Source organism: Olea europaea, unplaced genomic scaffold (assembly GCF_002742605.1).
Source record: "Olea europaea var. sylvestris unplaced genomic scaffold, O_europaea_v1 scaffold3143, whole genome shotgun sequence".
Lineage (NCBI taxonomy): Eukaryota > Viridiplantae > Streptophyta > Magnoliopsida > Lamiales > Oleaceae > Olea > Olea europaea.
The window spans coordinates 12,143-36,685 of NW_019250215.1; the positions used below are offsets into that span (position 1 = coordinate 12,143).

Here is a 24,543-nt window from a genome sequence, read left to right on the forward strand (position 1 = left end):
TTAGCCTGAATATTTATTCCATCATTAACACGTGGGGTATTCTATCCATTATTTAGGACATTGTCTCTTACATTTAGGTTACCCCCCAAGTTAGATGTACCATTGCCACTATTCTGATTTGGCATTACACCATCCCCTTGGTTTGAAGTAGATAGACCAAAATGTGGTTCTATCCCTTGATTTGGACTTAGGACTGGGGAATTATGTCCTACAATTGTCCTAGCTTGAAAGTGATTTGCAATAGGCACACTGGCTGACAAATTTGGCCTACTAACTTATTCATTATTTCATTTAACGCATTCAGTTGTTTGGCCATGTTGTCATAATGTGCATTCTTATTCTGGGTAAATCTTTCCATATTATGAACATTTCGTAGATTTACCTGTTCAACGACATTCTGTGTGAGTTCTCCAAGCAATGCACGCATGGTTCGAGGACTCAACTCTGTCATTGGTTCGTAACGACTGTGACTGCTCTAACTCTATCCCTCTGTTCGTGGAGAGCTTTGCTACTCCTCATATTGCTCGATCACAGACTGGACTCCTCCCTAACTTGCTGCTTCCTTATCATATTGTGAGGCATATTGTTTCACTTTTTGTATCCTCAACACCAAACACCAAGGTCCCACTGGGCATGTCAAATTGTTTCGCGTGGGTAGTCGCTAACAATTAAAAAAGGGGTTAGACGATTGTGTAAGGAACGGACCTCTTGAGACAAAGTCCCAAAAAGGGGTGTTTTATTGGCGATCATTTACAATTGAAAATAAACAGAATGCTTCCAAGGAGCGCAAACACACGAGTACTAAAAAAAGTGTTTAAATTTAAACTAAGAAATTAAAATTACATATTCTCTGTTTGAGAGTGTTTGATTCCGACTTTTTCTCTATGTCTTCTCTTCCTTTTTATATTCCTTTGATGACTTTCTCGTGACAAATCGCTTGGAAACTCCTTGATTGCTTTATAACTACCCACTTTCTTTATGGTGGCTAACTTGTCGTGGAACTGCCGTTTCTAACTGTTGTCATTACTCTTTGTCGTTCAACCGCCTTCAATTGGGCTCCTTGAATCGTGGAATGTGATAAGATTACTCAATAACTGCCATTCTGGACAACCATAATATTTTATATTTGCTAAGATCTTGGGCGATTCGAAGGTTTGGGCGAGAACGGGGTCATCGCTCTGGGTGACCTTAAGGCACTCCATTCGCTCAGATTCTGGGCGTTTTGCAAGCTTGGGCGATGATGTTACTGTGTTCGTGGGCTTCTACTGCATTCATCAATAATCCTGTTTGGACCTTTATCCTGGACTCTCCAATTGAGCTTCACTCTTTGGGCTATTTGATTTGGGCTGGACTTTTAGTGTGTCAACACAAACAAACTTCAGAATTCATAGTGTCCACACCTCAGTGACGATGATGGAATGCAGCGTCGAGAGCGAGAGTGAGAGGCTGAGAGAAAAAATTCAAGGTTGTTTCAGGTTTGGAATTGGGAATTTGGGTATTCTCTCAATTTCTTCGGCTGGTCGGCCGGTGATCGAATTCGAGAGCGAAAGCAAGAGGTTATCGCGCCAGAATAATTTTGATCGAGTTCAATTTTATTGCTTTTCCTTCCAACGAATCAGGGACTTTTGGGCTTTTAGGACGTTATTTAGCCCGATGACCCAAACTCAATTGAAAGACAAGGCCTGACAAGGTGTAGATCATCATCATGAGGGGACCAAAATAAAAGAAAAATTCATAACTATGAAGTTAAGTATTACTCATTTCAAAAATAAGAGTGGTAATTCTCATCCAAATTTTAATGAATTATTGAACCGTTAGTAGCCGCAATTGTCGAAACAAGGCAGACGTGCAACCCACTAATAGTAAAAAAAATGAAGTTTAATCTTGCAAATAGTTGAGTCAAACAGGCGCTAAGAACGAAATTTTCAAATTTCAAAAATCAAATTTAAGAGTCCGAAATCAATATTATAACAATTCAACAATATTATAACTAGTCAATAATTCCACACCAAATTTAAGAATCCTAAATCAACTCATAAAATACAATTCAATGTGTTAAAGATCAAGCAAAGTACATGCTTGCTTAATTCGTTGCAGCGTCAAAGTGAACTGGAAATTAGAGCCACCATAAATTGTTGCCCTTATTCGTACACAAAATAGTTAGATTCAACTTCATTAAGTACCATCCAATATAATCTTAAATATTTTGCTTGGCTTTTTATGTAATGTTTTTCGATCTTATTTTGAAAATAAGCACATGCTGCACATCTTGTCGTAAAATTGAAAATAATAATAATAATAATAATAATCTACGGTGGATAAATTTATATACATTTAAATTGTTCAAACTACTTTTGTCCAATGAGAGAGTTCTTCAACAATAAATTGACATATAAATCAACATTGGATTGGCTTAATGTAAACGACATTTTCATTTGAAGTTCTACAAATAATTTATGATACGATGAATTATAAAAGCAGTGTAAGTCAGTCACATTGTCTATCTAGTTTAAATTGTGTTATTTGAGCGTGCAACAAGCACCACAATAAGACATTGCAGTGACGGAGCCAAGAATTCAATTAAACGGAACATCAATATGATGCAAACAATCTCCTTGATTGTAATTAATTTACAGACCTTTCATAATTAACCTTACAAACCATCGATGTAACTATTTTAGATGTACAGAGATACAAAACTGTATATGTAAAAAATCAAAAGAATGTCTCTTTAACTCGCACTACTCACTCACTGACGCCGTTTCTCCCAAGTTCTGAGAGTCTCTGAAATATTCTCTGGTGACCGCTTTCAGTTGATCATGTGCACTTTGAATCTCACGCTTTTCTCTAATGGTCAACTGGATCTCCACAGAAGGCTGTAAAATGAAGAATGAAGTTATGGTTACATTATTACAAGTTATTTTCAAGATAAAATCCAGAATATGAGGTAATAAAATATCGTTTGATACAAATATTATCATCCTTACGAGTAAGGTGCTCAGATTCTGCAATATATTCTTAATTTGCATCTTGCACGATGAAAGAATTCGTTGAATCTTGATATCTTCATGCATAAGGAGGAGCATAGAGATAATGGCACATAGCCTACTTGAAGAATCAATTGTGGAGGAAGCCTAACTATCGCTACCAAGCAATGAACATATCTCAGAAACCCAAGATCCCATCACATTTAACACGAGACTCAACAGGCTGTTGCTCCTATGGAATAGAAGAAAGGGAGGCAGTAGGTAATATTCTTTTCTCTTTACACTAATAGCAGTACTGGGCTCGTGATCGTCTTCCTGGTCATTCTGCATCGAAACAATGATATTCAATTATGTGATGCTCATTATGAAAAGCTGCATGAGTACAATTTGAGTGAGATGGCCTCAAAAGAAAACTGTAGGGCTTTCATATCCAAACAAACAATTTTTAGTCTTGAAATGAGGTTTATAAGATACATGAATTATTTCGCAACGTTTACCCACAATGTTTTAATAGACAATTACTCCCTCTGTCCCATTTCATTCTTCGAGATTAATACTTCAGTTTGTTCTAAAAGTTATTCTGGTTACTAAAAATTCAAGTCACTTGAGTGTCTAATTTCTGATCATACCCTTGTCATGTTATAATGAGAGAAGGCTTAACTAAATCACTTGAGTTTCTAATTTTTTATTATACCCCTTGTCATGCTATAGTGGGAGAAGGCTTAACTAAAGAAATTAAATAATCATTACCCTATACAATATCATATGGAAGTTCAATTTGGGACAGACTTGGATAATCAAAATTGACTCATCTTTAGAATTTGGCCCATTCTACGCTCACATGCTCTGACCCACTTATACAAAAGCTGATGTTGATAGAAGCAAGAGATTTCGTGGTAAGAGCTACATAGTGAAGTAATTGTGGAAATGTCATGTCTAAGTGGTTTCTTTCAATTAATTGAACACAACTGCAAAAAATTTTATCCTAGCATCATCAAGGTAAAAGAAATTACAGCATGACCTGTTTTGATCAGTCAGTCTGGTATATTAAAAAACGCACACCCTTCATTCAGTAATTAGCTAATCAAGAATATTATACACATCTCAAAGAAAATAAATAAATGAAAAATGACTTACAAATGCAATATCCATCAAGTATTCCGGAAGGGTGTGACTTATGTTGATGATACTCTCTTCAGAAAGTCTCGAGGGTTTGGAGTCAAATGTGACAAGCAGTCTGAGAAGACCACACATATTATCCACCGGTTTTTTGGCACACTGAAGCATAAGAAAAACAACAGCATGAATCTGTATATCACAACAATGGGGAAGTAAAATCACTAATAAGAAAAGGACCAAAGAAGATGGAGAGAAAACTTACAATCAGATCAACAACTATTTTTTTCCAGCATTTGGAAAACGAGATGAGCATCACCATCTGTGACAAGCAAGAGCAGACAACACTAGTAATGGATTTATAAGTCCCACGATTTAACCTTGCTTCATGCTTCACAAACAGGATAGGTCTCTTCTGCAACACAATCCAATATTTATTTGAATGAACATAACAAAAATGAATTCAAAATGTGAGTTTAGAAGGAGATCAAGAGAAAATAAATGAAGAATCCTACAGAAAAATTATGAAAGATTCTTCAAAGGAAACATCAAATACTGACTGAAAGGGAAATATAATAACCTGACTTTGGTGCAATCTTTGTATGCATTATATTTCACAAAAATCATATAGTCTTCTAAACCCTGATTTTAATGTCAAAAGACTAACAAAAAGCCTTGCACCAAGCTAGAGTACCTGTTCCAATGTGTTGAACAGACCATGCACACCAAAAATTATCTTAATAACCATGACAAACATTTCTACTTATCAATCGGCAGAGTGTCCCAGCACAACACAAAACAAAAAACCTAATTTAATTATCAGGGTAGAGTTCTAATGTGTTTGGCTCACTTAACAATTACTGGCTTTCTTTATGTCCAAACTCCTTGGTTTGTGAAATTTATTTGACGAAATTCATGAAAAAATTAACTGGGTTGATTAAGCGATCCATTAGACTGATGCATGAGTATTGCATATGACTAGATAAGTCCAGAACATGTGTGTTATTAGTGACAGTAGATAAGAATAAAAACTGTTTTTCTATTCACATCAGTAGAGAGAAAAGTTTGTTGAAAGATAGCAATAAACCTTGCTTTATTTAAAGATTTCAAACTGAAATATAGAGTCCAAAATGACATGATAGAGTTGGCTTATGAGTCTTTATAACTGCAAAAACAGTGGAGAAAGGCGACAGAAAATACACGGGAAAAAAAAAACATTCTGTGACCATACGGGTGAATGTGTTTTTCTCTCCCTGCACATACAGCATACAATAAATTGTTATTACATATGCAAGGAGTATATAGTTTTGTTTATAGACAAAATCAAGATCCATACTTGGTACAAACTGTTAAGATTCTGTTTAAAGTGCAATTAGGGTCCAGATAGAACTTGAGAAATTTCACAATCAAATCTTGCTACCAAAACACAGGTGGTTTTGCTCAATTCAAGATTTGAACCATCCAATTGCAATCAACGATGGGCGTAAAATCAGGAATGTGGTTCCTCATTCCAATTAGTAATCAGACAAGTCACAAACAGGAAGTATTTTTCTTGTTTATTCATTTTTGTTTGATTTTATTACAATTGCAATATTCTGCTTAATGAATTCTTGAGGTCCAATGTCCAGGGTTTTTTGCTTGATAGAATTTTCCTCGTATGCAAGCACTGATTCTAGAAATTGACATTGTACAGCTTGTTCAAACTCCTCAATTGTGTGGAACTAGATCATAAACCAACAGTCAGGAACTACTTCCCTCCACTGTCACTCCCCAAAACAAAATGAAAAGCAACATAAACCAGAAAGGGAAAAGTCAAGCACAAATATTAACCAGTATGTTGACAAACAGAAGACTAATTGATAAGGAAAAAATAGAAAAAACCCATGCGTTAGAAAAGCTTATAAAATGCTACAGCTATTACAAAATATAAATAGCAAAAAGGTAATGGCAATGAAACTACTAGAATGAGACATGCAATAAGACTCAATTGGAAGTACCTGGATAAACTTGGAACTGTGAGAGTAGAGTGACGAGAAAGCTAATGTAGTCAGCAACTTGGATATGCCCAGCTCTATAAGCTGAGTGCAGAACTTCCAAGATTCTAAAAGTAAATATGGCTCCAAATCAGGGCCTGCAGTGGCATAGCCAGAGAAACATTTGAATAATTTTATAACAGAATGAATATGTAAAAAAATTCACATACTTCAGAGCATATTATAATATACATCTTCCACCCATTTATTTTAACAACAAAAATTATCTTCATTTTTGTGCTACTTCAGATACAAAAGAAGCACTGCCCATCAATATTTCCACAAATGAAAATCAAGATAAGGCACAAATAGACCACAACAAATTAGCATATGATAGCGCTGGGAACTTTTTAATTCTTTTCCATCCATATCTGCAGTTTGTTTATCTGCCAGTGGTATTACAATCGTCCTTAAAACTTACACAAACAAAATATCAAGCCTTATTAAAATCTAAAACACTTCCCACTTTGACATTAATGTTTTGAGAATATTATTTTCCCACAAGACAGCCGTTGGAGAATGAAGGTAAATCATGCTTCACTGAACAGACACCGAAGAGAAACCTACTGGCTCAAGTATGCTTTCTGGAGTGCTGTCAAATTTATACCCAAGATTTCAAATTTTGAGAAGACTGCATTGACAAGAGGAATCAATATAATTTCCAGTGGAAAAAGATCAGATAACCATATTTATAATCCTTAACAGTATAAAAAGAATTAAATAAGCCAATTTATTACAGAACACTCTTTAAAGTTCCAGGATCAAAAAGATGTTATGGAACAGGTAAAACATGCTAACATTTGTCAGATTACAAGTAAATTGCCACTGACACATATAGTGATAAAAGAAAGCAGAAAACTAGCATGGAACATTAAAATAACGAATTCAAAAGATCTTACACCTGTTACTCAATACTTACACAAGCAACATGAAACAAGTGACTGCAGGAGAAGCGAGTCCATGAAAGAGAAATAATAAAGGCAACATATTGAGATTTCCTGAACATCTTCAGAGAGCCTTATGAATGGGCCATAGGATACACTTCCTACAATATTAGAACAGTGAGTTACCTGCGCCAAACTGAATCCAAGAAAAGTAGAATCAAAATTTTAAATGCATGGTCCTTACTTTCATCTATAAAACTACTGTAAAAGTCTCTAATAATGTACTGCATATTGTCAAATTCCTGAGAAAATGGAGAGTTCGGAGGGGCAGCTTGTCCCAGGCGAAGTTGAAGGCTCAACACAGCCTGCAAGAATAGTAATCATCAACATATAACAATGACAACAACGAAAGCTTGATAGCTAAATAACTAAGAGAATGTGTCTAAACAAGCACTTGAATGCAAGAAGATACCTTGGAACATGTAGGGTTCTTGTCACCTAACAAAGTTAGCAATGGAGCAAGCTCCCGTATCCAAGTGATCTGATAGTCTAATATTGTAGGATCAGTTCTATCCATGTATAGCCAGTTTTTTTCCTGTTCTTGGACAAAAAGTTGAGGTGACAAACCAATACAGAAACCACAGTGAAGATTTGGGTCATACTTTTGATAATATCAAACTGAAGTGACAGAGAAAGAAAATGTAATCGTGTTTGCAAAATCCTCTACCTCCTACCCCCTCCCAAGGGAGAAAAATGGGGGAAAAGAAACTGATTTGTACCACATAAAAAGGTATAAAGTAAAAATGAACTTGCTCTTTTACTCCAAAAATTGCAAGAACCATTATAATAAACAAACTACTTGTGAACTATTCTATCTTTAAAGCTGAGAAACTCTTTACAATAACAAACTAACAGCAATACTGTTCCTGTTATTGATGCACTTTAAAACATCAGCAGTCAAGAAAATAAGCTATGTGTTATAACTACCCTATAAATCTGAGTAATATAACAAAACAATTATATTATTTGATTGCCATCCAATTCACTGCAAAAATTTAATTATCACGTTTAAATTTCATCTTGGATGCATGTTATTCGTCACAACATAAATGAGAAGTGATGAATGTGAAGATCCTAAAAGACCGTCCTGTTCCAACCACCACTGCATCTCCACAAAATCTATTCAAATACACTTAAGGTGGAGCATATGATTATGATCATTATATTATATTAAACAATTAAAATATTATGTCTACATAGATTGATCCTAAAGTTTCAACATCAGAATAACCCAGAGAACAATTGCCGATTAAAAATCATGTTAAAACATCCCAACATTATTTTTTATAATATGGATGTGCAGTCTAGTTAATATGAAAAGACATCACAAATTTCAAAGTTTTTCATGAACTAGGAAATAGACATCTTACAGGATCAAGCATTTCGTTGATCGTAGAAAGGCAAGCTAATTTCATTGAAGACTCTGGATTGCAGTTCATGAAAGCCTCTGTAAAAGACTGAAAAAAGCTACGTCTTTAAAATTCATAATCCAAGGAACTGAAGTCACATGATATAAAAATTGAAAATGCTAATATTTAGATTATCAATGTAACAAAAAGCCAACGAAGATGAAAAATATGCATGATTTGAGGCAACATGTTAGCCAGCACAAGATCAACAAACCCGGAGAATACGAGATCTCCAATGACCTGAAATTCCCATGGCTAGTTTTGGGATGTAGGATATAAGTGGTAGTAAGTGTTTTTCGTTAAACCCTTTATTTGACTGTGTCTGCAAAAAACAATGTTCATTGTGTTACTTTATGTGGTATAAATACATTTCTGCTTCAACTAATGACATAACTAGAAGAGCTTCAATGGATCAACAAAGAGAAACTTAAAGACCAAGGACTTATAAGGCTATATCCCTTGCATTTACTGGTTTATAAATAAAGTATTGTTACTAAAACTTGAAGAAAGAGCATTTCATGGTATTATCAGCTAATTGTGCTTTTTCATTATATACTCACAGATTCAAATAAAAGAAGTTCAGAAATGAACCTTTGTAGATAGTGATCCCTCAATGAATTCCAGTAACTTTTCCAGCAAAGCAGGGGAAGGGTAGTTCCAGATACTTAATTGCAAAATTATTTCAGCAATTACAATATTCAGCATGAATATACGACCATCATCCTGAAACGGCATCAATAGAACAAAGTAAATAAATTTATGTTCCTCTGAAGATAAGCAAGAGCCATCAATGGCCAAGTTGAGTACTATAAAATAAGAAAGTAAAATATCCATATACCAAATAGAAAAGTACAAAAATAAAATGATTAGCCACATAAAATAGCTTCTAGTAGTAGAAATCAATAACATAGTCGAAAAACAGAACCACAAAAAAAAAATTAATAATAAATAAATTAATTAATTAATTAAGCCCTTGTTTGGCTCTCATTCTCTAAAATTCATTTTTCCTCAAATTCATTTTCGACCACGTATTTCATGAAACCCACAACTTTCATCAACTTTTCAACCACATATTTCATCAATGTTTATCAAAATCTACGAAAAATCTGATTTTCATCTAAACCAAATAGGGGCTAAATCAGATCAAACAAAGAAAAGACAGTGATATAGGGCAGCTCTAGCAAAGCAATTGGTTTTGCCACACACATTTGTATTCAGTAATTAATTTCATTCTTGGTGAGCTGTGGTTCACTTTTAAATGTACCAAAACATTAACTTGGTGGGAAGAAGGGCATAAATTGGCCTTCAAAATGAACAGCGGAAAGAAATTTCAAATTATTAATAGATATGGAATGCAGAGGAGTTCATAAACCATGGTAGTCCATAAAATGCCATTATTATACCTTTTTTGATTGGTGATGAACTAAGCTTAGGGGAAAAATATCCCACGACTTCTTTAGCATCGCTAGTGAGATAAATTGGTCGCAAGTAGTTGTGTCAGGCTTCTGACTAGGAGGCAGAAGAGTTTGTGTATATTTTCGGCTTCTGCCAATCCCACAAACCAAAAACCTAACTACGAGATCTATGCTTTGAAGTATCAATAGCATACTGTCAAATGATTGTGCGTCAAGCTGAGGAATTGTGTGAACCATGGGCATGAAATCTTGAAAAAAAGTAACTAGTCTGGGCAAAAGATCCTTCAATTTCTTGGTAACTTCAGTAAATCCTACAAACAAGGTTATTGATGACCCCAAGTAGGATGTCAAAGACCTTAAAATCAAGAAATGGAGAAAAATTTTGGTAAAAAAGAAAAAAGATTTTGTTTTGAAAGCAAAAATGCGCGAACATTATGCCAGTTAGAGGAAAGTTAAGTAGAAATTTGAAGATAATCATTACAGTACAAAAGCAAAAGCACATACTGGTCGGTTCTCCGGAAACCTCAGGCTCAAAAGCATGAAGAAGGTCTTCAGCAGGAGTATTCTACAAAAATTAGCTTTGGATAAGAATTCAATCTAAAGAAACAGCTCACAAAAGGAGACATAACACCTTGCCAATTAACCCACAACTATAAAATTTTCGAATAACACATCGACACAGAGACAGCTCAAGGTGTTCACTATAGTACGCATTGACATAAGCTAAAGAAGATATTTGTGAAGAAGTAGCATATTTAATGAAAAAATGACCTTATAAAGAAGAAAGAAAGAACAATCATTCCTTCCCCACCCCTACCCAATTTAAACGTTTCCATTGAGGAAGCAACTATTTAGTAGGAGTCAAAAGGTCGGATGTATGCCCTTTATCTCATGTGAGATAAAAATCCATCGGTCAAGTGTCTCAACTTTCAGTATATGAAAAGTGCAAGAGATATCATTTTATATTAAAGGGAAAGATTAACAAAAGCAATTGATTATTTTAAAGAAGTGGGCTTCAATTGGGATGTCCAGAAAAGGAAATGAGTTGCACATGCATTAATTGGCAGAGACAAGGGATAACAAGCTGTGAGGTTGCGACATAGTTGCTTTTAAAGAGATCATCAATGAAGCATAACAAGGCAGCTGATGATTTCAGTCACCTGAAAATACATACGAATTGGGGCGTGGAAGAGTAAATCTTTCTATCGACATCACATGACAGAAAATTAAAAATTAACGAAACTAAAATTTGCTAGTTGCATTAATTAACCCGAGGATATATTTTTAGCTGACGAGTCATTTTCTCCCTCATCACATGGCAACAACGACAAGCAGTGAACCAGTCCACCAAAAGTGTTCTTTAACTTGCTCTTATCCTCTAGAAAAATTTGATTCTTGCGCAGAATGTCTTCATAATTCTGGAGAATCTGCAGATATGATTTAAAATATCGAAGGTAGACCAGGAATAAAGTAACAAACTCCTTAGAGAAGCAAGATGATAACAACTTTACAGAAGTACAATGTTCAATGTAAAATCGCATCAGCTACCATTTTCCAACAACAGGGCAAGACATCAAAAACTGAAAGAATGAACTTTCAACAATTTAATTTATAACTATAGAGATGCAACAATAAGGATGTGTAGAGAGATATAAAAATATCCAGCTTCAGCAGCTAAATCAACTCAGACATGGTATAACCATTCTTTTAGTTCCTTCACTCGAGTATGAAATAAAATGAGAATAAGTGGACATGCTAAACTAAGCACCTGATTGAGCCCCATTCTTTAAAATCTTATTTTTGCCCAAACTCATTTTCAACAATTACATTCTTCCAATAAAATAATTTTATAGATAAATCCAAATCTTCTCCTTATTTTTACCACACATTCTCCAAAAAAACCGCTATTACAAAATTTATTCTCCCAAAAAATAGGGCTCAAACAAACGCTAAATATTGTGCCTCATACAAGGTGGTAAAGACCCTCCACAACAATTCAACAGATATGGGGAACTCTTTCTAATCATCCACAAAACTAAGCAAACAAACATTCAACTAGAAAGACATTGACTATACCTTTTCAGCATATAAGGAAAATGAAGAGGGATTGTACTGGACAACAAGATCAAAAAAACTGAAAGCCATCAAGCGTACATCAATTGCTAAATGGGTCATTGCATTGAAGATGTATGCCATCATTAAGGAAATCAATGGTCCCTGGTTATCCTACAAAAGGAAACTGATGAATAATTACTGTAGAAAGTTTGAACCAAGCTTTCTCACTAGGAAATAATGTCTGCAAAATGGCAACAACAAATGCCACTAAGTAATTACAAAGGGAATACCAAGATTTGCACATTGTTTACAAGGGAAATGTTGAAATGAAATAAAACCGATGAAATCCGTATTACAACAAAAGACTTAAATCTTAAAATAGAAAAATTAGAGTTCAAAATCTAGAGGACCCAATTTATGTTTGCAAATATTCCATATACTTTTTTTCTTCTGCTACAATGTGAAATTCAAGAATTTGTGCTTTCGTAGTTGAGACAAGCATAGACAGACTCTGAAATGCTAGGAGGATCCAATATGAGCCAGTACAATGCAGTGCTTGCAGGAAAAGAGACGCGATTTTTTAAATAAGCCAAGGCATTTAAATTGTGAATTGTATTCAATGCCGAATAGATTTTGCCAGTGGGCACAAAAAAAAACTGAAAGCCATCAAGCGTACGTCAATTGCTAAATGGGTCATTGCATTGAAGATGTATGCCATCAGTAAGGAAATCAATGGTCCCTGGTTATCCTACAAAAGGAAACCGATGAATAATTACTGTAGAAAGTTTGAACCAAGCTTTCTCACTAGGAAATAATGTCTGCAAAATGGCAACAACAAATGCCACTAAGTAATTACAAAGGGAATACCAAGATTTGCACATTGTTTACAAGGGAAATGTTGAAATGAAATAAAACCGATGAAATCCGTATTACAACAAAAGACTTAAATCTTAAAATAGAAAAATTAGAGTTCAAAATCTAGAGGACCCAATTTATGTTTGCAAATATTCCATATACTTTTTTTCTTCTGCTTCAATGTGAAATTCAAGAATTTGTGCTTTCGTAGTTGAGACAAGCATAGACAGACTCTGAAATGCTAGGAGGATCCAATATGAGCCAGTACAATGCAGTGCTTGCAGGAAAAGAGACGCGATTTTTTAAATAAGCCAAGGCATTTATATTGTGAATTGTATTCAATGCCGAATAGATTTTGCCAGTGGGCACATGTTTTTGTTTTAAAATGTCATGAGAATTATTTATGATGAAGGTTTCTGATCTTATGTTCTTCTCATTTTGAAATTTTCACTTCCATGTCTGCAATCATATCAGTGTGAGGCAAACGTTGAATGTGTTTCATATAATTAGTTTTACATTATTTACCTATCCATTATAACTCTATATTAATGATGTTTAAATAGGACCCAAACATTGTTTAAATTCCATTAATAGAACAATCGGAGATTTAAAAGAATGTGTGTGGAACTATATATCAGGAATTACACTGAAAATCCTTCAGAACTTCAAATTAAAATTCCAAAACAAATTGAAAAATTCAACCAAAACTTTTGACAGGTAACAGAACTCCCTTACTCCCGAATAGAAAGAGGAAAGAAATTCAACATATGGTCATGTACACATTTCTGCATTAACATGGGCCAGCTAGAGCATAACAGAATTTCAGCAGTCAGGTTCTTTTGGAATGTGGAAAACAACATATATCTTAAACATATATCTTAAACCGAGATGCACATAATAGAAAAGACAATAATCAACGAAGACATTTCGGCAGTCCAACTTCTTGAATTATCATGGGTGTTCTATCAAGGTTATTGAGGAAAAGGATCCATTCAACAAGCATCTTTAGATTACAGTGAAGAATATCACTTGCAACATCCTAAGATGAATCAGGGTAAGATTGCAGAAAGTCCAAGTCACAGCTATCAGAAACACAGGGTATTACTGATGTGCTACCGATGCATATTGATAAAATAAGTAAGAAATTTTATTTTATGTTCTTAAATTTAGTCAAGAAAATAAATAATTAAAATCGAGAGATTAAAAATAAAATAAAATGCATTCAGAAACTATCCTAATCCAAAGTATCTGCACTTTGAAACATATTAAATGAAGTATATATAATCTATGCGAGCACGGCTATATTTCCTAAAATTACCTCTTTACATCCAGGGAATATTACTGACTTAAAAAGTTCATACAGTGTTTCACGGACCAACTTATCATCATCTCCAATGCGTACACGTAGTTTCTCTATGACAGCAAGTTTATGCAATTTTAGCTCGCCAGGGTGCTTAAGGAATATATCTTTAATACCTATCAATGCATCTGAAGATGGAACAGGGTCTTCACGTTAAACTCATCACAAAATCAAGCAAGACAAGAATTAGACCACAGACAATACAAAACTTAGCACCTTGACCACTAAATAATTAATCAATTAGCATATAAGTAACATTGCAACGTTGACAATCCGAAGGAAAGAAGACAAAGTTCATAGGTATACAAAAATATCTCATGTCAAGTTTCTCCAGTTCTCTTATCTTTCCAGAAAATTTTCCTTTAGTTCAATCAAGCATTCAGAACGAAGTTATCTTTCCACAAAATATAGTTCACGTAACATAAGGCTCAATTACACGATAATAAACGTGCATTATCTTTGTGACCTTTCCCCTCTCTCAAGTTTCTTGTGATCAAACAAAATGTGCTACATATGCTGTCGCAAAAATTCTACCTTTACAAAACTAACTTTACATGATAGTTCTAAGTAATATCTGATCCCAAATTTTCTCCTCTTGCCATCATCACTGCGCCCTTATTTCAAACATAGTTTTGACAATTACTTGCAGTTATACAGTGATAGATTTGGCACTTGTTTCAACTGAATGTATGATGAATTTTCATCTATTTAATAGAACAGAAATTACATGATTAATAAAAATGCACCACCTTTTCGGACTTTAGAGTTATGATGGCTTGTCTGCTGAAGCAGCTCCTTCAATGTTAAACACTTTCTGCTAATTGCTAAACCCGCCTTTTCAGAGGCTACACTCTGCTCCGGAAGAACTATTGCTTTGGATTTGATTTCAGTGTTTGTAGCATTCTTCGGAGGCGGCAATTTTCGACCAATTTTCCTCTTTATTTTCTGAAAAAACAATTTAACAAGTCAGAGAACTCAATATCACATTTTGACATTGATTTTTTGTCAAATTAAACTTGAAATATTTAAATGAGATGCAAATTATTACTTTGAAGTCTATTCCGCGTTTTTGCCGCTTCTTCGATTGGGCTTTGGTTTTCACCATTGTATTGATATTCTGCTCGGTTCTTCCAGCAAGTCAAGACATAAAGAAAGAGAATTATTTCATTAAAACACTATAATTATAGAATTAGGCTGTGTGAGCCACATTAATTCAAAAAAATACATTTTTAAACAGTGATTTGATATCATTTCAACAATACATTCTTCAATAAAATAATAACACACGCAAATCAAAAAAAATTCCTTATTTTTTAACCATACATTTTTCATCAATACACTATTCAAGAATGCATTATTACCAAAATAATGTGGCTCAAACACCCCGCATAAAAAGGTTGAATGCCTATTACAGCCTCGCATAAATGATGAGTGCAATTCACTCATCAATTTAGTACCTTTAAATCTTAGTTTAGGGTTGTCGTTGAGCATATTTGAACGTTTTGATGCGGGTTTTCATGTTGTTTTGCAGCTTAGATAACTTTTAAGAAAATGCCATGTTTTGGAGTTGGGATGGAGTCGTAATGAAGGTCACACAATTCGAGTATGAAGTGAAGAAAATCGAAGAAAAAGAACATAGCAACGAAGTGTGGAAATTGAACAAATTAAGAAATGGCAGTTTCATGGACGCCGTGACATTGGAATTGGGCGCTTAGGCGCCCAAGAAAAAAAAATCAACAGAAAGCTGGGTGTCGCGGTACCCAACATAAAAAGGGAGATAGCAAGGCTGGCGCCGCAGCACCAGGCATGGGCGCCACGGTGCCAGCAAGAAAAGCGTTGTGGCGCCAACCCAACGAAAAAAAGAGGAAATTGCAATTTTTTTTTGCCTAGATCTGATCTTTCTCATCTTGTAACTTTTGGGAAAGATAAATACCACGAAAAAGACCGAGAAAAGGGAGATTTTTTTTGGCATTGAAAGAAAGAACTCAAGGCAAAGAAACAAAAGATCAAGCAATCCAAGGAGGGCAATCTATAAACATTGGGAGAATATTCGAAACATCAACTGAGTTTTTTCTAATCTCTCATTCTCCACGCTTGTTTATTTGTATTTTAGAATATCATTTCATTCAATCATGAACTAAAATCTTAGATCTAGGGTTGATGTAATCTAACTTGATACAATGTTTGGATGTTGATATGGTATTTCTTTAATTTTTCGCTATTTATTTGTGTTATTTATGCCTATTGCTTTCAATCATCTGATCAATGATTGAATGAATTGATGTATTGAATTTCGGCACTTGAGAGAGGGAGATTTAATCTTGATCTACGTATAACATAACTTGGATTTCATGAATTTCGAAAGAAAGCACAAATTTTTTTAGGCTTAATTCAAATTAAGAACCAAGGGCTTAATAATTTTTATTGATCTAATATGAAATAGAGATATTGGGATTAGAGTATATAAATAAATTCTATTCGGCACTCGAGAGAGAGAATGGGATTAATTTACGATTTTTGCCTATAAATTGAGAATAATTTAGAGAAATAACCATTGAGATTGAAAGACATTGTTGATAGGACAGTGAACTAAATGAAAAAATTAACTGCTTGCTATGATTTATGAGCCTAAAATCTGAAGTTCGCCTCCCGCAAAACACAAGTCCGGCCCTGACAACCACATATATCAATTATGACATTTATGCATTGTTCAACTGGACTTGCTATTATCCTGCATGTCAATACTATTACAAGTAGGATTACGGGTTGCACGGCTTGACTCTTAGACACTTGAGCTTGGCTTGGCTTTGCTCTTTGTTTTGTTCTATAATGTTCGGACTCGGTTACGAGTATGTATCTAAGCGTTGGATCTTTTATTTTTAAAATTGTTGGACACGGGGATATGGCTAAAAGAAGTCCAATTTTCGAACACGGGTACATGGATACGTCGATGCATGATTTTATGAAAAAAATTTGACATGTTACGATGTTGACATATTGATTAAAATATATATTCTTAAATTTTTTTAATTTAATAATTTTAAGAAGTTAGTTTTTTTATACTTATTGCATCATATATAAATACTTAAATAATAAATAGATTTAGCTGAATTTTTAATTTGTGAAAAATGGTAAATTTAAATGATAATAAATTTGCTTCCTTTTTAGAATTAGGACACATTTCTATTGTTTTTTAATTAAAGCTAAAAAAGTAATTCAAATCTTACAAAAATAAAGTTTTTGACACTTTCTCATTTACATTTCATCACATAAACTTTTTCTTAGTGGGATTCTTCTATTAAATGATTGGGCTTACAATCCACTGACCCAATATAGATGTTAAAGCATTGGTGGGCCAAACAAGTAGACCAAGCGGCTACGCCCCTTCATTTTCTCCTGTAGTACTGTTCATCTTCCTTACCTGTCATCTGAGACGGTTCTTCCTCTGCATAAATGGTTCTTCTTCTTCTACCGTTGATTGAAATCAATGCGTGAACAATTCTTCATTTTTTCTTCACGTGGATAGTCGGTGCTTCCCATCTTTCTCCATGGTGACACCGCCGCTGTCAACCTTCCCAAGTTGTCGTATCCGATTGAAAATTGCAGTGTCCGCCAGGGTACTTTTAAAATTGACTTAGTCAAATCACCTAAATTTCACATTGACTTCTCAACAAAAGAATATTATGAAAATGATCTATCCAATGTTAAAAGACAAAAATACCCTTAAATATATTATACAATTACAAAAGTTGATTTTTTTAAAAATATCAATACCCTTTTACTTAACAAATAAAAATCAAACACTTCCTACTTTTCTTATCTGTTTACTCAAACACAGATAAATAAAACACCCTCATCCTTCATCTGCTTCAACCGCAGAAACTAAAAAATTTATCGAAATCGAAAGTTAAAAATTTTGTGGACATCAATCTCGTCGGTTCGGTAAGTTTATATACGCAAATTTAATCTTGTTTTCGTTAAATTATTGTACGTTTAAATCGATAAATTGTATTTCAACATTTAATGGTAATGTAGATAAAAAAAATTAATACATCTGTAATTTTTTAAGCATTTAGCCAGAAAAAAATTCATCTGCATATATTACTGGACAAGTGTTGAGTGTTAACAGCCCGGTGCGTGTCGGTGATTCAGCTCTTTGACCGGCTGCTAAACCCAAACAGCCGGCTGTTTGTCAACTATTTTTCTTTTTTTCCCCTTTTTGGGTTATTTTTATTGCTCTTGATATTTTTCTTGTAAGTAAAAATTCTATTTCAATATGCAGATATGGTAATAGTCACAGTTTGTTACTTTGGTCATTTTGAATTGGACGAAAGAGATCAATGGGTATGAAAATGGACAAGTGCCAAACTTAAATGATAATAATAAGTTTGCTTCCTTTTTAGATTTATAACACATTTTTCTTTTTCTTTTTTTAATTAAAGGTTAAAAAAAAAATTCAAATCTTACAAAAATAAAGTTTTTAACACTTTCTCATTTACAGTTCATCACATAAACTTTTTCTTAGTGGGATTCTTCTATTAAATGATTGGGCTTACAATACACTGACCCAATATAGATGTTAAAGCATTGGTGGGCCAAACAAGTAGACCACGCGGCCACGCCCCTTTATTTTCTCCTTTAGTACTGTTCATCTTCCTCACCCATCATCTGAGACGGTTCTTCTTCCTTTGCATAAATGGTTATTCTTCTTCTTCTACCGTTGATTGAAATCAATGCGTGAACAATTTTTCATTTTTTCTTCCTCACCCGGATAGTTGGTGCTTCCCATATTTCTCTGCGGTGACACCGTCGCTATCAACCTTCCTAAGTTGCCGTGTCCGATTGAAAATTGCAGTGTCCGTCGGGGTACTTTTAAAATTGACTTAGTCAAATCACCTAAATTTCACATTAACTTCTCAACAAAGGGATATTATGAAAATGGTCTATCCAATGTTAAAAGACAAAAATAGCCTTAAATACATTGTACAATTACAAAAGTTGATTTTTTTAAAAGACGTCAATACCCTTTTACTGAACAAATAAAAACCAAACACTTCCTACTTTTCTTATCTGTTTACTCCAACACAGATAAATAAAACACTCTCATCCTTCATCTGCTTCAACCACAAAAACAAAAAAATTTATCGAAATCGGAAGACGAAAATTTTGTGGACATCAATCTCGTTGGTTCGGTAAGTTCATATACGCAAATTTAATCTTATTTTCGTTAAATTATTATACGTTTAAATCGATAAATTGTATTTCGATATTTAATGGTAACAAAGATAAAAAAAAAATTAATACATCTGTAATTTTTTAAGCATTTGACCAGAAAAAATTCATCTACATATATTGTCAGACGAGTGTTGAGTGCTAACAATCCAACGCGTGCCGGTGATTCGACTGTTTGACCAACTATTAAACCCAAACAGTCGGACAAACAGCCTGTTTGGCTTGCTGTTTGTCAACTGTTTTTCCCCTTTTTTGGGTTATTTTTATTGCTCCTGATATTTTTCTTGTAATTAAAAATTCTATTTCGACATGTAGATATGGTAGTAGTCCTAGTTTCTTACTTTGGTGATTTCGAATTGGACGAAAGGTATCAATGGGTATGGAAATGGACAAGTGCTAAACGTGGTGGTATCGCAATTTCCATATTATCAGGTACATCGTATGTAGAACTCTATAATGATTTACAGAACGAGTTGAATGTTGATCTTTCTCAGTACAACATGGAATTAAAATTTAAATTCAGCAAGCATGCATTAGTTTCGATTCACCTATAATTATTTCTTTTGTTGATGAAGTGAATTATCCGATTGAATTGAACAATAAGCACATGACTCTTCTTTTCGTAACTTTAGTAAGGAAGGATGTCGTCAAAGATGAACAAGTAGACTCGGGAGGTGGGGATCACAATACTAATGATTTTCGGGATACGGTGGAGATAGCTCGTGAATATGATGTGATTATTCTAGATATAATTGCACACAGAATCCCTTCTGCAGCTCGTGATAATGAGAATGAAAATGCAAATACTTTTATAAACGAGGAGTTGATTGCTTTATCCCGGTAGAGACATGAGTGAGGTAGGACCTTAGGGGCTAGATCGAGTGGACCATCCTCTAACTCCTCACGTGTGGTTCCAGATAATGAGGATTTTTATATCGAGTAACTGTTTGAAACGACGAAAGATTTGCAAGAAGTCGTGTACCTAATTACACTGAAATACAACTTCGAGTTTAAAGTGGAAAAATCGAATAGATCGTTTGTTGATGCTATCATGCGTAGATGACAGTTGACATTTGCGAGCGACGAAGATGGACATGAATGAGTGCTTCGTAATTCGCAAATATACACGAGAACACACTTGTGAAGTGGGAGTTTGTCGTAGTGATCAGAGGCAAGCCAGAGCTTGGTTTATTGGTCGACAGATAATGCACAAGTATCAGGATCCACAGACAATCTACAGACCATCAGACATCATTAACGAAGTTCATCGAGAGTACGGAGTAGTTATGAGCTACCAGAAGGCTTGAAAGGCCAAAAAATACGTGTTGGAGGATTTAATGGGCTCGACAGAGGAAAATTATGCTAAATTGGTCACGTATTGCCATAACATGGAAAAAACTAATCCTGGCTCGGCATTTTTATTGAGACAGAGGCCAAGAACTGCTTTAAATTATTCTTTATGGCTCTTGGACAATGCATTCGGGGATTTCGAAATGTTATGCGACCCCTAATTCTAGTCGACAATACAACTCTGAAATCCAAATACCAAGGCAAGTTGATTATTGTTACATGTCAAGATGCCAACATCCAAATTTACCCTCGTACATTCGACATAGTTGATAACGAGAATGATCTGTCGATGCGTTGGCTCTTCACAAAGTTCAGGGAAGTAATCGAGGAAGTCGAGGACCTTGCATTTGTAAACGATCGGGGACAGTCTATAATAAATGGTATCGCTGAATTTTTTCTCGATGCACATCATGAGTATTGCATATATCATATATAAGGCAACTTGAAGACCAGGTGTTGGGGCAAAGGCATCGTTTCACTGTTTAGGAGAGCGGCCGAAGCTTACAGTATTGAAGAGTGTAATAGGTATATGGTTGAAATAGGAAGCAAATCATTCCCGACATGGGACTTTCTAACGAAAATGGGGATTGAACATTGGCCGCCCTCATTTTTTCAAGACGTCGATACAACATGATGACGCCAAACAATGCGGAGTCTCTCAATGCATTATTCAAGAAAGATCGAGAGTTACTCATTCTCGCACTGTTTGAGAATATACGTACAAAGCTCTAGCAGTGGTTTCACGATCGACGTGCGGAATCACATAATTACATAAGCGTGCTAGCCCCGGCACAAGAGGTAAAACTCTTCAAGGCTACAGAGGCTGCGAGAAAGTTATATGTCGAACCATTAGACGAGTCGTGCTTCTTTGTGGAATGTCAATGTCATACAACATACATGGTAGATTTGACTGATGGAACATGCACTTATAAACAATTTCAGTTAGAGAGTTTTCCATGTGAGCATGCAGTTGCGGTGGTTATGTATCAAGAATTTGCAGCGAGAACATTGTGCTCTCCTTATTACACTGCTGAAAACTAGAGAGTTGTGTATGTTGAAACCATATTTCCGCTTCCAAATGAAGTCGAGTGGGAAGTTCCTGATCATATTCGCCCGTTCAATACATTGTCGCCACCTCTCATTGAACCACGTGGTCCTGGACGTCCAAATACTTCTAAAATACCATCTACTGGACAATTTTTCTGACCGCGTAGGTGTAGCAGATGCAAATCAGTAGGACATACTCGCCAATTTTGTACAAATTAGGTTTCCCTAAATGACAGTTAGAGCATTGTATATTGTTGTCGATCTGAAATAAACAGTATTTACATCCGCATAATCAATATTCAGATTTCAACTCTTATTTACATTTAAATAAATAGTATTTATATCGGCATAATTAATATTTAGATTTCAGCTCGCATTTACATTGAAATAAATAATATTTACATTGAAATAAATAGTATTTACATGAATAATTACAAACAATTGCAAAAAATAGTTACAAATAATTACAAATATTAATTGCAAAAAATATTTACAAATAATTTATGGATCACAATTAATTTCGTATAAATCACATGCTAACTTATTTCGTCAATTCTATATCCATGACTGGTTGATTCCATCAACCTTATGTGCTATACTCAAAAGTTATATGTATTTGGTTGTGAAAATTCCACAGTCACCCCTGCAAATAAACAAATATGTGTTACTTCGGTTCCAATTATGTACGAACTGATTACTAAATTTAAAAAAAAGGATTACAAAGACTTACGATATAGACTGTCTCGCCGTCGTCGTGTCCCGTACGATGGCTAGTTTGTCCGCCACAGTCAAGTCCGTATGTCTAACTATCAGAGGAACGATCACAGTCATCGGCTCTAAGTTCTGCTCGAGCTGCCCCTGTGTCAGGCATGAATGATCGAGGTCGTATAAATATATCGTCGAATCAGGGAACACGATCTCCGGTGCAATGCAATGCTGATTCATGATCACTGAAATGTACAAATGCGTACAACCCTCCCATGGCTTTCTCCAACACTCGGTGACAACCCGATGACCCACTCGAGCACATATGCGGGAAACACGTACTCGTTACCTAGAAGTTGGAGCGACTGATACTCAATGGTAACGGCACGGAAGAACTCGGTGTTCAGTATTATTCAGCCAGGCTTGTGGAATGATTGTGGATATCTCTCAACTCGATCGCGTAACATGTCCATGGCCATATCGATGTGCTACATCAAGGAAAACAAAGAAATAAATACTTATTTCATTTAACAAATTAAACATAATGTTTACAAAAAGTAACAAAAACACTTCACTTACATTGTCGGCGAGCTAAGCCCCCTGAGTGGTGATATCATGGAACCACTTGTATGCGTCCGATATCGTCCTTCCGGCTATCATGTGCATGACTTTGGAAATAAAATAGAAAAAACGTTAAACGAAGCACATACGAATTCTGGTAGTCTACTAAATCATACAATACTTACTAGGGTAACATTTTTCGCCACTCAGCCTTGAATGCTTTCCACTTAGCATAGTCGACCTCCCGGAACAAATTGGGGTACGTTCCGTTGACGAATCTACTCCTCTTCGCCTCAACCGTGAAGGGAGAGACGACGTACTGTGACGGCACTCTCGGCCTCTTGCCGACCACCGTCTCCGGCATGTCAACAACACTCTTTTTTGCCTTCTCCCGATACAGCGCGTCGACCTATTCTACTATAAATTCGCCCAGACGGGCATACAGATCATCAAAATGGTACCCCTGTCCATGTACGAGAGATCCATAGTAAGGGTCTCTGGATGGAGGAGGCGGAGAAGATGCCCTCGGCGGTCGGAGGTGGTGATGCCCTCGATGGAGGTGATCATCGATCAACTGGATCACGCTCCTACACAAGCAACAACATTATAAATTATTAACTTCATCCGTAATTGCTAACTCATAAAAAATAGTAATCAATAGATTTTATTCAATTCGCTCACCCAATCTCGGTCATGGATCGGATCGGACATCTGGTCGTCTTGGGTGTGCGAAATGCCTAATTCACGCACAAGACCTAAGCCTCCTCCTCCATCGACGGCGTCAACCCAATTATGACTTCAAACTGACATATTGACATTTGAACTAGTATATAATCAGATGTTAAATCACGCACAATATAAATTACAAATGCATAATACTCACCTGAGGGTCGTCGAGGATAGCAGATAACTATTTCCCAATGGGACATCCCTCCGATCGAAATGCTCTCCAATGGTGTATCCGAAGGCAGTGTGTCTCCCCTCGCCTCACAAAACGACCACCCAATAGGGGGACAGTCTCATATGCCCAGATCCGCAACACATACAATTATTATATACAAATTCAATAGGAAGATAATTTTAACATTCATTATGTTAACAATTTACCTGCACCGCCAGGGACAATTCATAGGCGTTGTACTTACGCATGGCTCCCTTCGGCATTGAGTGCGGTCTGATGAAGACGTGTACGTGTCCTCGAAACATCTCCAGCCCCACGGATAGTCGTTGAAACGATCGATGTCATCAACGATCTCTAGATGGAAAATGTCAATCACAATCTTCTTGTAGTGACACCGCACCATGCTCTCAAGAATGTAGACCAGACCTAACTTCAGTCTTTCTAACATCTGATCACACCTCCTAATTGCGTCGAACAGCAGTGTAAGAAGCACAGTTCCCTGTCCCTCGAAGTAAGCATCATAAAGCCTATTTTTTCTCTGAGTCCCATCACCAGCTGTGTCATTGCCCGTAA

The 24,543-nt window shown here is 35.4% G+C and overlaps 1 pseudogene; it reads right to left on the bottom strand.

Annotated features, from left to right (window-relative positions):
- Positions 1-1,795: 1,795 nt before the first annotated feature.
- On the bottom strand, positions 1,796-15,305 carry LOC111385380 (annotated as a pseudogene).
- Between the last annotated feature and the right edge of the window lie 9,238 nt (positions 15,306-24,543).